Below are 15,495 nucleotides of genomic sequence, written 5' to 3' on the forward strand. Positions count from 1 at the left end.
GCTGCCTCTTCCGCCAGGCCTTGCTGGGGCCCAGCCCCGGCTGTCCCCACAACGCCACCGCCGCCGACCGGGGCGAGGAGGCGGAGGCCTTGCGCGACCAGCTAGGGCGGCTGCAAGAGAAGCACCGCCGGGCCTTGCAGCACCTGCGGCGCTGCCGGGCCGCCGGCGCGGTGGAGCCGGACGACGGCGACCTGGACGAGCTGCTGAAGGAGGACGAGCAGCCGCCGTTTGCCCGCGAGCAGCCGCTTGAGAAGAAGATCCTGGTGCCGCTGGTGTAGCCGGCCCCGAGGCAGGCGCGGCGGGAGGGGTGTTGTGAGGGGGCGGCGCTACCGGCCTCCCGCCCTCGCCGCCTGAGCGGGAAGCGCCGGACTTGGGGCGGGGAGGGGAAGGGCTGCTTGGCCCCTCCTGCCTGCCTTCGCTGTCCCCCTGAGTCGGAGGGCCGACCCCCACCCTCCCAATCCTAACCGGCTCTTCCCAACGTTAGGCTGGGGGAGGAGTCGCCTGTTTTTTATTAATACCTGTCCCAGATGTATGTGCAGGAACTGCAGAGCGTGGATGAGGAGAAGCAGGCTCAGCTGGAAGACTGATGCTTGGGAGAGGCTGGTGTTTTAGTCGAGGAATGCCTCGAAGCAGCTGTTGTCATGGTGAAAAGAATCACGGTGAAAAGAACAGTTGGTCTCATGTCACCTCATTGCATTGAACTCTGCTTCCTTCGGGGTCTGGCTGTGGATCACATATTTTCTCTCAGACTTAGTGACTGTCATGTCAACCTCAATAGTCATGGAGACTATCAAAAGATGGGTCTGACTAGTTCCTGGTAGTCTGTGTATGTCTGTTAGGAAAGGGAGTTCAGGAACCTTGCAGGCTTCTTGTTAGCACTCCAGTAAAAGCTGGTGATTGTTGAACCCATCTGAATTGTCTGGAGGTTTATTGCAAAACACTCTTTTTATCTTTCATGATGGACTTTGTTCACTGTTATGAATATTTGTCTGAATTTTCCACTTCCACGTAAAGCTGCAGCTGATAAAATAAAACAATGCCATACCAAATTACTGTTTTAAGTGTGATTTTTTTTTTTTTTAAATGAGTTCTTTTGACATCGTAGATTAAGTGCCCTTCAGACCTCTGTAATGCACTTCCTCAAAGAGAAAGGAATTGGTTATTCTGTGGACCTTTCTTCCTTAAGAAAATCTACTATTTGAAAGTTAATTACTTAATTATTTTTCAAACCTGTGTCCCTTCAGAAAATCTACTATTTAAGAGCAAACCTTGTAAAGACAGCAGTTGGTTTTGTAATGTTCCTTCATGTTTTTGTCATTTAAAAGCTATCTGATGCCTTCAGGTCTGGGAATGATCCCTTAAAGCTTTAATACCCAAGGTCTGTTTCAGCTCATGATTAAAGTAACATGAAAAGGTGAAAATCCATCCATTTTAAGTATCCCTGATAACGTAACTTCTGAAAAGAGTAGTTGTTACTCCTCCATATAACGTTAGCATAAGTCTCTAATCATAAAATGGCTGTAGTGCTTGTTAAGTCTGGATCTGCAGCCTCAAGTAAGTGGATCTTTGAATTGAAAAAAACAATCTGGCACAGTGCAGTTAATCTCTCCTTAATTAGTTGTGGGTGTTGTCCTTAGTGAGAAAGATGTAGTGTTTGTTTTATAAAGAAAGTTTTCTCAGAAATGTTTAAATTGGTAAAAGCTTAAGAATTACAGTACCTACAGTAAGCACGCTAACAGGATTGTCTTATTTTAATAGCAGTTTCCAGTAAATTGAATACCCAAGCAACACAAAGAATCTGTCAAAATAGTACAACATAGAACTGTGTTAAGATAAAATGCTAGAAATGTGTAACTGCCAGACATCCTTTTCAAAAGTTGGAAGTATTGGCATGTGCGAAGGAGATGCTGGGCTTTTCCGCTACAATATTCAAAACTGTTTAATTAAACTTCCAGGGCACTCCCAGTAAATGGACTTTTGTGCAAGAGTATTGAGTTCTATACAAGTTTATATAAAGGATTCTTCAAATTTTTTTTGTATCTCGATAAATTTTAAAACAAGCCTGCAGAATGCAAATTACAGAAAAAAAAGAGATTAGTATTTCGCTAAGATTCAGATTAATATGAAGAGTGCCAAAGAAGAGATTTAAGTATTGCTGCTTCCACATGATCTGCAGTAAATTATCACAGTTCAGTCAAGTTGCAAAAGTTTTGTTTAATCAGATGATCTGGTTGTTGTCAGTTTGTTTTTGAGAGCAAAAGACAAGAAAATACAAAATTTAGGAAAAGTCTTTAGTGAGATGGTGCAAAAGTATTGCTTCACTACAGTGTCCCCCAATTAGTGGTTTACAGGTGCTTGATTTCCTCTATGACACACTTGCATGATCCTTGGGTACAGGAAACTACAAATACAGAGACTTGCAAGAAGAGCGAATACACAAGTATACTCCAAAGGATATACCTGTTCAAACTCTAACGCTTGTAGTCTGCATTTGTCTATGTGACTAGTTCTAACAGTTAATGACTTGATATCATAGGCAGAAGCTCACATCTGGCCCTAAAACTGCAGTTCGGCCAAACCCCTTTGTGTTGATGGTTGACAGACAGCATCGACGCATCTCGAGTCACGGGAGGACCGTTACTACAGTGGTATGAAGAGCTTAAACCTTCCTCTACTTTTGCTTAAGGTCTGTTTTGTTTCCTGTTGTTCTGCTTTCTGTCTCATTAGCAGTCAAATCTTGAAGTTCCAGTCTTCATTTCTTACTCCCAAATTTTGTCTTTAATTCTGTTTATCACGTTCTGGACTATGACAAGTATCTATCCTTCTTCTGTCCTAGTTGTTGAGGTAGTGTGTTTGTGTATCTTGTTGTGTTGAGCCTTTCTTCCTCTGGCCTGACTGAATGCTGCTTCCCTGGATTTGGAAGAAAGTGCATTGCAGAACAAAATTGCGGCAGTATATTCAGCAAACAGAACCATGCTGTCCTGTTGTCCTTTTTATAAAGTCACTTTTTTTGACTGAAAATTATTTCAGTTGTCTACCAACCCTTTTCAAAACCGTGAACTTCAAGACCATATTTTTTGTATGTTTTTGATTCTATTTTTTAAGTACCTATTTCTTTGTCATATTTACTGGGAAAATAAGAACCTTTTTTTGCTTTTTCTTCCAAATTTTGTAAGACAGGTGGATTACTTTCATGTTTAAAAATGCTTTTGCTTACGATTAACTTTTTAAAATTTTATTGCATAGTATTTTGTACTACAGTGCATCAGAGTGCTGTATGAAAGTGAGTTTGTTTGCAGGTAAGTTTTTTTTATTAGAGAATGGATTGAATCCAAGGTTGGAATTGGGCGTCTGTGTTTTGTTCGGTTTTGTTTTGTTTTTTTCCCCCCATGTAAATACATAGAAACATAATATATAAAACACTTGGCAATAACACCTTCCTGATCACTTTGTTAAATTGCAGTATTTAAAATATGAATAGTCTCTTAACTTTATTTGACATATACATATATCTATAAATTTAAAGAGGCAAACAAAACCCAAAATCCTGTAGCCTTTCACTTTATTGCTAAGAAAACAAAATTATTCTGTTTGTTATGGAAATGTTCAGTCCTAGCTGCAGACTTTTCCTTACCTTTCTATCCTGTGTCTCGTTAACAAAATACTATGAAGTGTAGGTTAAAATGGAAGCTATATGCATGGCTATATTAAAACTGTATTAAAATCTTCTGGGTCCTGTGCGAATTTGATGGCAATTACTTTAAAACACACGCATATGAACAGAATGACTCAGTGTCGGTGCCATATTTAATATACACTCTATTGCTCTTTTGAGACCTAATTTAAGTTTCATTAAATATTGCACTCTGAAGGAGTCTTTGTCCGCTATGCTCATCTCCTTGAATATGTTAGGGCCTTGGGGTGCGTTAGCTGCCCACAGAGAATAATGAAATAAATTAAATGTCTTTATATGATAAACTGATGCCATTCAGATTAGTTTATTTCAGCTACTTTCCTACCAAAGCAGTCATCTGTTACTGTTCCCTTTCCGTCTATCTCTCTGTGTCAGTATCCCGTTTTGGTTTTGTTCAACTCAGCAGTGACACATGCAAGATGTATAGAAAACCTCTTTTCTAAACTTAAAAATTGTTTAAAGTAGTGGTTTCAAGCTGGATTTTTAGTGATCACAAATTAACAAGGTCTATTCTGTATATTTTAAGTGATACCTGGTATCTGTTTATCATACTGGGAAGTTTAGGTGTAACTGCCTGGGAACAGTCATCGTTCTGTACAGTATCTGGGTGGAGTTTACTGCCACATCCCTTCCAAAATAAAACCCAATATCGTTCAGAGAATAATAGCAGCACACGATTATAAGGCTCTTTTTAAAAGAGCTTGCTACCAGTATTATTTCATGATTTTCAAGGCCATTTGCTTGCTCTTTGTGCTGTCAAGGGTCTTTGTGCAGTCAGAATGTGGTTGTAGCAGCAGAGAAGATAAAAGACATTACATTTAGAGGGCATAAAGAGGCTGCTTTAGATCTAGCTTTATAGAAGAAAGTGTGGTATAAGGCTGGGAAGGCAGGAAATTGGTTGGATAATCCAGAGAAAGAACATTTTGTGATAGGGAATGACTGTGGAAAGATGTGACCATCAAACAAAAGCTAATGGAATTATTATATTCTTATATATTGGTGTATTTTTAATGAATAAAAATGTTGAATGTAGAGTTTGGATAAAGTAAAAGATTAGCACTGAGGAAAAGTGCAACTGTGTCATACGCTGGCATGTCTTTGAAGTGAGGGCAAGCTTTGGAGAGCTGCTCTACGAACAATCTTTAGCCTGTACGGAGATTGTTAGCAGTGGTGCTCATTAACGTTAATTTATGTCATGTGAAAATTCGTGAGGGCCAGAAGATTGAGCATCTCAGTTTTATAAATGCTGTGGGATTTTCAATGACCTCAAGTACCTTACACAGTTGTTTGCTGTTTAGCGCCTAGAGTAGTACAACCCTGAATGCCCTGGTGGAGTATTGGTTCAGTAATAGAGGAGTGTGCCGAGAACTGCCCGCTGCATCCGGGTGCTGTGCTGTGACAAACTCGCTTCCAAGTCCCTGATCCAGCCTGATGCTGATTAGTGTGGGGGGGCTCAGGGCGTACCTGGAGGCGAGGTGGATGCAAAGCCTGTAAATACAGTAGGTCTGATACGTTAGTGTTCAAGACTTCTGTTACAATGACTACCTACAGAAATTATATGGGCTACTGAAATAACAGCTGGTGTGTTTATGTGTGAATTGCAAATAATTAGCTGCACCTGTGTTTCTTCTTATTATTAAGTATGAAATAGTGTTACCTGTCCTTTGGTCAGAACCATGACTCTGTGGGCATTCAGTAATTGTTTCTTCACGGTGAAGATGATCAAATTGTCCTACCTGGCTATTAGAAAGTGTCATTCCCATATGAGGCTTTTATGACTTATAATCTTGAATTTTGTCGTTGCTTTTCATTCAGAAATGATGGGTTTTTTAAAAATTTATCAAAAATCTTACCTTGCTTTTACCATTTGCGGGAGTTTTGCTGTGCTGTACTGGTGAGGAAGAAAAGATTCAAGGTGGATTCTGTAAAATCATTTAGAATCACGGCATTCTATTTGAGAAGTTTTCCCAAGGACTTTAACAATCCAAAAGTAAGATGCCAAAAATCAGAAGTTTTCAAAGAAATCCCTTGGAAGATTTTGTTTTTCTTCTGGTTTTAATTTTAGTGATGTAAAAACTGTAGCTTTAACTGCAGTTAAATATTTCATTACTCGGCACTGTAAATATAAGTGACTGGATCTACTGAAAGACTCAGGTGCATAAAATCTAAAATAAGGCAATAAAAGCACCAGAGATACTCGGAAGTCTAAATATAAGGTCTTTATTAATAAAAACAGTCCCAGAAGCTCTTTTAATTTGATGGAGGAAGGTTGTGCCTATTTTACTATTGAAACCTCTGTTTATTGTGAAGGAAGCAGCCATGAAACTAATGTAAGTGTCAAATTCGACTGTGTGCTTGGAACTTGTATGACAGTGCTGAAAAATGCACTAGTAATTGGAGGAGTGTGTGTGAAAAGCTGTTCATCTCCTGGGTATGAGTACCTGCTCTTGGCTAAGTTTGTATAGTCTCTAGCTTTGAGGACATCTGGAGAGGGGATGAAGGAGCAGACTTCAGGTGTCAGTCAGCTTGGTTGCTAGCCTTCTTTTGGCACCAGAGAAGCTTTTGTTTGTGTTTTGCCAGAAAGTGTTTCATTTCGACTTTTAGCTAAAGAAGCTTTCATGCCCTCAGCGGGCATTTCTCCATCTCCTCAGTGGTTGCCGAGCAGGGCAAAACTCAGAAGCTTGCATGATCTCCCTTTGGCCAATTAAGAAGCCAAAGGAGTGTCTAGTAAAAGAGTGAATATATCTGGTTAAAGAACAGATGGGAGGATTTCAGACCATATGTGTAAGAAGCCCTTGTTGCATTGAAGCTTTCCATGTGAAAGATGCTAAGAGAAATGTTAGACCCCAGCAAGCTGGTGTAGGAAATGCTGTTGCAACGGTGTAGAAAAGTTGAATGCAAGCTCTTACTGGAAAGGAAGATGGGTTTATTTCCAAAAATTAAAGCAAAACTAACTTTACTCATTCAGATTCATGATTTTGTAAGGAAAAATTAATGAGCACTGAGATGCATGTGTTTGGCAGTTCAGCCCCAAAACACATGTACTCTAGTGGTCCTCAGGCAGTCCTTCCAAGTCTCCTTTGGTGAGATGGAGGACAAACAATACCATCATACAAGTCTGCCTCATGGATTTTTAGGTTGGTAACCATATAATGTCTTTGTATACATTTTTTCTGTGCGCTTTATGAGCTGGCTGGGAGCAGTGTCTCCATTCCACCCCAGTAAGTTTTCAGGGTTTGCATACTCTCCGTCTGTCTCCTGGCTTGAGCATCCTGAGAAGATGTACAGTGGGGTCTTTGTGACACGGTAACGTAGGTGCCATTCTTACTACTCTTCTGCAGTTTGCTCCTTTTACTGGCTCCACACCCCGACCTTTTCCCTCCTCCACCATGCACACAAATCTTGACTCTTCTGTATACAGATCTCTAGAGCAGATTCTGATGTGCCCTGGGAATACTTAGCTTTGAAGTGGACTGGCACAATGAGTGATTTTCAGCTGCATTCAGAACTCCCTTTAGAGCTAAATTAGAGCCCGCTCTTGTTATCCTGAAATGCAAAGTGGGTTTGTTCGCTCAGTGTGCAAGATGCCAAACTGCACACAGAGCAGAGGTATTTTCTTTAATTCATTTTGTGCAAAGATTGGTGCTAGGTGGTAACCCACAAAGCCAGCACCCCACACCCAGAAACTACAAGGCATTTATGCAGTTAAATGTGCCAGTCAGAGCTAATATTCACACCCCTCAGCTGATAATTAGTTAATTTCTTTCTCATTTTGATGTAAAGGTACAGCTCACTTTTAATTTACCAGGCATGCTCAGGGAGTAAGGGGCTTATTGGGAGGGGTGGGGTGGGTTTGGGTGTTCCTTGGCTATGGGCCTGATTTTTAGTGTTATAATGAGGATGGTTCCCCTAATGGGCACTTTGTTTTAGCTCATATCAACATCCCAATTGGTTGTTCTCCTCGATTATACACTTTATCACCCTGTTCACAGTGCCTTCTGAGGCGGGATGTTTGCTTTGATCAGTCTCCCCGCTCTCCTCAAGGATACAGTTGTAAAACAAGTGCTTTGCTACCTCTCAGTTCCCCTCTCTAGCCATCACATTCTGTTTTGCCAAGCTCACATAGCTCATTGTTATGGCTTAGTGGAAAATTCCAAAAATTCCATTTTCTTCAGGATTTCACTCTCAAATGCAGGGAAAGAATGGGCGCACCTAACTCTCAAACTGCAATCACCGAGTTTAATTTCTGTACTTTGTACTTTATACTTCACCAGGAGCTTAGTTTTCCCTTTCTGTATGGCAAGCAGCACTGTAATCTCAGAAAAGCTGAGGATGTCATTGTGTTAAGCCATGCGTACTGCCAAATAGGATTTGAAGTCTTTATGTTCCCCCACATTAAGCTCTTCGGCGTGGCTCATTCACAGAGCAGTCCTCAGACTTTAGACACAATGCAAAGCACAGGAATGCTGCTGTTTTCTTAAAACACAGCTAAAGGTGGGACTCACACAACAGCTTAAATCTTAGCTTATTCAAGATGTGGCTTTCTTTGGTGTAAAGAAATTAAAACTCCTTCACTCACTTTCTAAGAAGTTGCTTGGCTTTGCCAGTGGGGAACTGTGTGGTATTACTGAGGCAATTCTACACTCAGAAAAGTTGAAGGCAATGCATATGAGACAGTGAGGAGGCATTTTGCTGATCTATATAAGTGATTAACTTGCTGTATGCCAGAAGCCTCAGTTCAGTGGGAGTAAGGGTGCTGGGTTCTCAGAGTTTCCTTTGGAAAACTACAGTACAGTGATTTCTAATAGTGGTACCTGTTAACTGAGACATTAATTTATTTTCCTTATTTCTCCTTCATAGTTCCTACCTTTAATTCCCTTTTAATAACCCTATTTTAAAGTATCGTGAGGTTTGTCCATTATTTGTAATCTTAGGGCATTTTTATTTTGTTTCTTTCCTTAGAACTCCTGAGATAAGAGGTTCACAACAGGGTTCAGTAGGGAACCTCCTCTTTCTTTGAAAGAATTCCACATATTAAGTGGGTATCTTGGGAAAATAAAGATGATTTTTATGATAACAGAACTGTTACCCTGAGGGTGTTGGCTGATAAAGCCAACATACGGGTTTTCTTAACATTATTAATAAATACAGTCCTTACTGTCACTACTGCTGCCTCAGAAAGAGAAAGAAAAGGGTGGTTTTATGAGCCTTTCCTGTGGAAATTGAAAATGTGTAATTCTGTCCATGTAGGGGCAATTAGCCAAAATACTTGTCATTGACCACTTTACTTTTCAACAAAATGGGGAACAACAGAGACCAGGAAACTTCCAGTTTTGCTGTGTAAAAGCTTGTGGTTTTATGTAGATGCATAACTTTAACACAGCATAAAAGTATGATCTTGAGTCTCTGCAATCAGTTTTTGAATTTAACTAATTTCTTTCCTCTTTAAACAGAGGTATGAAAACTTACTTTATCCTTTTCGTGCTAAGTCTTTTCAGTGACATGATTGTTCAGTACATTTGTGCAGTCTCAGACTTTTTACACCAATTCCTTTCTTTTCAAAGCAGATATTTTAATAATTTAGATAGCAGCTGTCCAACTAAGAAATTTCAGCTAATAGCATAAATTTTGTTAAATGGAATTCAGGTGATGATGCAGCTCATTAGGAATCCAGTTGGGCAGAATCTGTGATGCTTGTTCCTAGATATTGTAGTTGCAAAGTTACATTAACTGCAAACTTCAGTGCTGCTGGCTCATGAGAAAATCTGTCATATTTTACTGTGTATTTATAATTTTCTATGGAATGTTAAGTACATTATACAGTGCCTTTTTGTTTGAAATAGCTCCTGGACTCTCTGGAATACAGACAGTATTAGAGGACATTATTTGTAAATTTGAATTTTTGGGAAACTAGTGTGCTCTTATCTAATGTGCAAGGTAGTTAAATAGTGTGGTTCTGTATAACTTCATTGATTTAGCTGAGCCATGACAATTGAAAGCAAGTGTGAGCTGGGTTTAGCACATCAGTTAACTAAGATGTTGCACAGCAGTGGATGTTTTCCCTCATTCTTTTTTACTGAGTAACCCTTGATTATTTGAAAGAAAAAAGATTAAATGCCATATAGTGGAGCTATGCACCATTGCAGAGTTGCACACTGTGCCATTTTTATAAGGTCTGTAGGAGGCAGCTTTTCTCCTGCAAGTTCACAGCTTGGTAACTTTTACCAGATAACTGAGTAGGAGTACCTATCAGTTATAATAATCTGAGGAAAAAGGGCGGGGGAAATTAAAGGGTCGGAAAGGAATCTGTAGTTTCATATGTAATTTCATACACATACATACTGTAGTCTTTACAGAATTTTATATATGATTTTTTCTGAATACACACCAACGTACAAGATCAAAATATTCTCTCTGCATACATGTCCTCTAGGCTGTGCTGATTCCGGTTCTACTCTGGCATGCTACAGCTTGAGGGAATGAGTCTGTCTGAGGCTGCACCGCTGGTGCTTTCTTCTGGACTGTCCAGCTGGGGAGGAAGAGCAGAAACAGGTAAGTTTACTCCTGTACAGATTTCTGTGCAGGTTATGATGGCAAAATGAATTTTGTGGGTCTGTCCTTGCTCTCATCCTTGCTGGTTAAGCCTAGTACTTGAAGCAAAGATCCGAAGATGTCCAGAGGCAATGGTGGGGTCCAGACAAAAGATTTAATAGGTGAGTGTTTCTTTCCCCTATGCTTCGCACTTTGGGATTCACTGAATTATCTTCTTTGCCTCCAAGGATGCTGGAGATGGCACGTTCTCACTTCAATGTGATTTGATTAATTTTCTAGTGATTAAATTGTTTGAGGCTTTATGTCTGTAATTACACTTGACTGCAGCTTGGAATTATTTTGTCTTTGTTTACCTTTTCCCCCTCTTGCTATGCACCTGTGGTTGAATATTGGTTCTTCTCAATACTGCTAATATTCTGGTAGACATAAGGAAATAATGCTCACTTATTCATACACTAGTCTTTTGGAAGCCAGCAGAAGTAATCACATGAGAAAAGCCAACAAAATTTGACCCTTCTGAAGTGACAGTATTATACTGGTCTTTTGTGTTTGTTGCAATCACTAAAATGAATTCTGCCTGCCCTAAAGCTAGGGATGAAAAGTGAGAGAGTTGTGTGTGCTGCATTTGTCTTAAATGTCTCGTGAAGCTGGGAACTATAAAGAATGCAGTTTCTTAGTGTCTGGGTAAGCCTTTCTGTGCTACAGCAGAAAGCGAAGAACAGGGCACCCAGATAACAGGGTGTCAGTAACCCAGTTTTGTGCTAGGTTTCAACTTTAAATTAACCATTAAAATTATGAAATAAATATGCAAAACATTTCACAAATATTGCAAAAGAATGTTTTTATATTTCCTACACTTGTAATCTGTAATCAGTTATAAAATTGATGTGCATGGCTACCAATCCATTCGAGATGGGGATTCCTCAGTTGGTTGCTAATTTCATTGATTGCTGAAAAACACTCCTTAAATATTCCTACAAGGAAGGTTTATTGCCATGATAGGAACCAGGCATTCCTTTTGCAGGTCTGAAAGTCCTGTCTTATCATAGAAATTGAAACCTACACATCCTTAACATTAAGCTGTCTGTAGTTTTCCTGCTTGATAAGGGACTTAGACTAGTCCTGTGTGTGGAGAATACATCTGCATAACATCTGTGCACTACCAGCTTAATGAATATACCCTACCAGTGTAGGGGTTCTTTTTAAATTTGGTCTGCTAAAATAGGGACTGGCTCTACTGGTTAGGAGGAGTGGGGCACTGATGTTTGAATTGAGTTTATATTTGAGTAAAATGCTGAAGAGGGACATCGAGGAATGTAAGAGGTAGTCCATGTTCCTGAGTTTGGTGACAAGAAATATCATCCTTTATATGTATTTCTGTGAGAAGATCAATACAGTTTCAACTAAGGCAAATTAAAAGCAAGGTAACAGCGCTGCATTTTGTCAGTTAAGAGTCCCACAGCTTTTAGGTTTTCCATAAAAGGCAATTTTCTTACTCATTTTCCTCTATGCCTCTAACAAATAGCTCTATCTTGACTGATTTAGAAATGGTTTGCCTGAAAATCTCTCTTCTTCAGGTACACAGAAAATATATTTTTCTTTTGTTTAGTAAATGAAAAACCCTAATTATTATTCAAATGCTGGTCACATTTTAGTATCATGGAAGTGAGGTTGGATTCATAATGAAACACATGTATGGTCTTTCTTTCAAGTAATATATTAAAACAACTTGGACGTTTAAACTTTATTTTTTGGATGTGTGGCAAGGTGACTGTGGTTACCATTAGTCCGGAGCTATATATTTGGTTTTGTATTTCTATTAAGTTATAGAAATTTGAGATGCTAACCTCTTAGCTATGTTTTATATGCTAGGAAATACGATTTCATGAAAGACTGGAATTCTCTCACAAAGGTTTTTAAAGGCTCTGACTTATGTGTCTAAGGACACCTTTGTCCTTGGACTATCTAAGGAAGGATTTGTCACTAAAGAGCAAATGTAACCTGAAATGCTTGTGGCTGTTCTCTCTCAAGCCTTGGTGCAGTGTACAATGTGAGATGAGTGAGCAGAAGCTTTTCTAAGGTGCTGTTTTACAAGGCAGGGATTCAAAAATGTGCTTGCTTTCCTGTGCCTGGATTTATAACATTGTTAGGGTGCTTATTTACTTTCAGTGGGATGTCCTTAGTACCAGATCTAGCCTCTGTTGTTCAGTTTCCAGCTGCAAATGCATTGCTTATCAAGGAGGGAGAACAGGGTGGGAATATGTGAAGTGTGCAGGAGGCTTGGATGCTCTAGTCATGAAAACTGTATCAGCACAGAAGCAATAATAGTGTCTTTCTCATTATATTGTTTCAGTGAGCTGAGAGCTACCTTGCAAGAACATGAGAATAAAGTAAATCTGAAGTAGTACATAGTACTAACTAGAACTTAGTAGCAAATAGTTTGAGGAAAAATTAAAAGAGATGATCAGATCTAACGTGGCAGTTTCTCCCGTGACACTTGTTCAACCTCTAGCTATCAGTGTTTCAGAGATTTTTGAGGTGGTTGTAGGAAAGGGGGAAAATGATGTTGAAGGGGGGAAGAGAGAACAGCGCAGAAATAAATGAAGACATGGGGGAAACAGAATATAAAAGTAAGTTGTAACTTGTAGAATCATTTACAGGACAAATGGGAAAAGGGCTAGTGAAATGACAGACTAGGATTTGGGGAGGATATTCATGGGTAAGGAAAGAGAAAGGAGAATGAGCACAAAGGATTGCATAAATTCACAAATGCTGGTTGTATAATGCAAGCAACGTAAAAGTGTGACATTTTATAAGTGATGAAAACGTGGAGCAGGGTAATGTCTTGAAAAAAGTCAGTGGGAAAGCTGCAAGATCTGTGAGTTGTTCTTTCTTCTTCAGAGCATTACGTAAATGAAAGTGCTGGAAGGTGGTATAGTTAAAATTGGCAAGTGTGTAAAACGACCCATTTGCTTGAGACAGTGTGGCATTACCATCTTATAAGTTCTAAAGGCTGTTAAGGGTACTTTTTGTGATAAGAACGGGTAACAGACTATCCTAAAGTCTGAATGTGTAGGCTGATAACCTTATTTAATAACTTCTACCAGGAATAGTCCTATGGAAGTCAACAGAGAGAATTGTGGAGTGAGGCTCTATTCTGTGTGAATAAGGGTAATGCAGCCTGACTTATTAATCTGAAAAACTTCTGGTTACAGGAAGAGAACAGTCAAATCAATATGGAAGGGAAGATGATTCCCCAACAAATTCAGTTAGAGTGATGAAGTAGCTAATCTAGATAGTTACTGTGAACATGACAACTATGGGAAGAAATGATTGAATATTCGCTGAACTGTTACTTATACTGAGGAATCATGTTTTACAAAGATAGAAATCTCCTCACTATAAACCCTGCAAATTTGTTCCTTCACCTGAATGAGGGTATATGTGTGAAAGGAGAGGACTGAGCATTACACCTAATAAGATGTAGTAGTGACTATTTGCTTGTCTGAGCACATGAGGATGGCTACGCCATAATACAGACATCACCTTACCAGAGCCTCAACCTCATCTCCCAGGGGACCACCAGCAAGGGAGCAAGCTGCTGGTCATGGGAGCAACACTTTGCTACCCAGTGGGAGGGGCACAGAGCATGCCATGCTGTCACTGGTACCATGCACATGGCCAGGAGGAGCCTGTGGGAATCAGAGCAGGTGCCAAGGGCTGTCTGCGATTTTGGACATTCAGCCAGCTCTGTTTTGGCCCATTTCCTTTTGGGCAATGGGTATTCCCAGATAACCATGACCATTTTTTGCAGAAATGGGCCAGCAACTAATGAAGGTGGTGCATTCTTGATGAGAAATGTCAAATGGTGAGAAATTTTGCAAGGAAGGGCATTCATGAAGAAGGTCCATTCCCAGTGGCCAAGTCTGACGTGCAGGGTGTTTCTGCGGTGCACAAAAGATCCTCACATCAGGGAGCAGGAAGAGCTGTCATTGGTTCCTCCATGTACAGATCAAGTACATTTAATGTCAAGTGATCTGGAAAGACACATCTCCCTGCTTTGTCACCCTGATGGGCCATGTATCACCCCAGCTGTCATGGGCATCTGTTTAGGGCCTGTGTTTATGTAGGGACATAGATGTGTTGGTATTTTAGTGTTTGTGAAATGTAAACTGATAAATTCTGATACATTTTAATAGATTCCATTTTAATAAATTTTTATGCGCTCATGAGCTTGAGAGCATCAAAGGTAAAGTTACAAGGGAACAAATACACCTACTGAAGACCTGGTAGAGGCCTCAGTGTCTGAATCTTATCAGACCTTTTTTTAAGATGGCAAGGAAAGCATTTCAGAGCATGCATGGTGCAACATTTTTTTAAAAAAACCCAACTATTTTCATAAGTAGAGGTGGCAATGATTATTATTTTTCTTTTAAACAATGGCCATTTCCCATTCCTACGTTTCTTTTTTTCCTTCAGATGCAAAAGATACTGACATGATAGAGCTGGGATTTTTAAATGAACAGCACAGACAATTAAAATTAGATGCTTGTAGTGATGGAAAATTTCCATTTTCATTGTTGTTGAGGTGAAGTAGATTGCAGAGCTATTTCACAGGAGGTCTTTTGAGTATCATCACATTGTTTATCCTCCACATTTGGCATATATTTTTGCTAAATCATTAGCTTGAAAGAAGTACTTGATGAGTCCCAAAATTTCAAAGGTAGAACAGAAGATAATAACTGAAGAAAAATGTTTTATTTTTCGTTTCTTCTTCATAGTATAGAATGAAGTTGGGAGCAATTGGAGGGCTGGAAAGGGGCCATTGTTTCTGGCTCAGTGTCCTAGAAAGGCAGGGTGCAAATGATCGCTCATCTAAGTGTGTGCCTATATCGTCCTATGTTATTGCTGATTTTACCCACGTTGAGACAGGCTCTTCTGCCTATTTTTTAACGTAGGGCAATTTCAGTCACCCAGTTTGCAAAAGCAAACTTTCAAAAAGCTTCTTTGGGAGTGAGCTACAGCACTGAGTTTGGAATAATTGACCAGGGCCAGGTAAAGGGATGAGAAACCTTTTAACCTGGCACTGTTGGTGGGAAAGTGTATTGTCATTGGGAATATGTCCCAAGTCCAGTACATCAAGAATATGTTCAGTAAGGACCATAGATGAGTTCAGTCCAGTCTGATGGGTGAATATATGACTATGCAGACATATCTTACTGCAGAGTCATACATAATCACCCACCAGA

This window comes from Phalacrocorax carbo, chromosome Z (assembly GCF_963921805.1).
Source record: "Phalacrocorax carbo chromosome Z, bPhaCar2.1, whole genome shotgun sequence".
In the NCBI taxonomy this organism is placed as follows: domain Eukaryota; kingdom Metazoa; phylum Chordata; class Aves; order Suliformes; family Phalacrocoracidae; genus Phalacrocorax; species Phalacrocorax carbo.